Here is a 1,734-nt window from a genome sequence, read left to right on the forward strand (position 1 = left end):
GTTAAGCTTTTAATAAGAAAGGATAATCATAAGATGATTTATGTGTGTTGTTGTGAATGTGTAAGAATAAAATGTGAAATGATTGTATTGAAAGAATGGAGAGAAGTGATTTTACATCTAAAAGAGTGAAAAATACAGAATCACAGAAAAGAGGAAGCAGACACACATCCCTGAATAGAGGATCTGCAGTTGTGTGTGTGTATGAAAGGCAGAGAGAGAAAGACACACAGCTTATTAAGAAAGTAAAAATGATGGTTTCAAGCCTAAAAGTAAACATTTGACTGATAATCAATGTTTGCGGCCGGAGGCTCTGTCCGGTTCGCCATCTGACTTCCAGGAGAGGCAGTCCGGGAAGAGCACCCTGCTGGGGGTGCTCCCCCGCAGGGCTGGCCTGTGAGGGTAAGATGGATGTCGATGTGGGAGAGAGAGCACCTTTCTGTGGGTGTTCCCCTGCAGGCTGTTCTAGCCTGTGAGGGAGGAATAGATGTCGGCGTGGGAGAGAGAGCCCCTTTCTGTGGGTGCTCCCCCACAGGCACCCGGCCTGTGAGGGTGAAATGGATGTCAACGTGGGATGATGGAACTGTGGCAGAGCCTCACAGTTCAGCAAAGAACACTGAATTCCTGTTTAAAAAATGATTGAAGAAGAAATTAAGAATTTTAACAGAATGCCACAATCCACCCGGCCTGGTGGGGAAAGACGGCTTGAAAAGAAGACTGTTTTAGACATTTTCATGTCTTTATGTTTCTCAGAAGAAAGATTTGACCAAGAACATTGGCTATCTGAAAATTTCCACTAATTCTCTCCCAGAGTTTAGAAAATTGAACCAGAGGAGAAAGAGGTTGTCCTGATGAGTTTTAATTTTTCCATTTAAGTTTTTCCTTTTGAAAGCTTGAATCCTGGCCAAAAGGAAAAAGAGGAACAAACGATTGCCCAACCTGCTACCACCCTGCCCAGAGCCAGCTGAGGACCGGTGACGTGAGCAGACTTTGACTTTTATTCAGATCAAGAGCTTAGCTCAACCATAATAACTTTAATCAGTATAATATTTGACATTTAGAGATGGCATTTGTTGATTATTTTGGTTGTAAGCCAATCAAGATAGTTATTGATGATTTTAAGGTTTATATTTGATTGCTGGGTGCTTTGCTGTAGCTCTTTTAAGCTTTTATATAAAAAGAGGAATGAGAGATCTTCTAACAGTTGCTGCCGGAGGCTCTGTCCGGTCAAGTAACTAGAGTGTATAAGACTCAAATCTTACATGAGGATCGGATTCAGTGAGAAATTCTTTGACTTTTCTGCAGTGATTGAGAGCTCAACTATGATGATTTTAATTAGTACAATTTAGATTGATAATTAGAAAGGGTGAGGGACGAAGGGTTGGAAAAAGGATAAAAGACTAGACCAATAGTAGTTGTCGATTCATTTAGATTGTAAGCTAATCACAATGATTATTGATGATCTTGTTTGCCTTTTTGCTGTGCTGTTGCTCTTTTAAAATCTATATAAAAATTCTAAAAAGGCTAAGCTTTCTCTTTTTTATTGAGTCAGTTTTATTATTATTATTACTATTATCCTTATGGTTTCAGGATGGTATAAACCTTACATGTAGTAATGTTTAGATCTGTATATGGTTAACCCAGACTATAATACAAGTGGTTTAGATGTAGTTAATTCTTTAAAGAGAAAATCAGTGATAATAACAAATATCAAATTACTGATATATGTAAATATAT

This window comes from Monopterus albus, unplaced genomic scaffold, assembly GCF_001952655.1.
Source record: "Monopterus albus unplaced genomic scaffold, M_albus_1.0 scaffold196.1, whole genome shotgun sequence".
Classification (NCBI taxonomy): domain Eukaryota; kingdom Metazoa; phylum Chordata; class Actinopteri; order Synbranchiformes; family Synbranchidae; genus Monopterus; species Monopterus albus.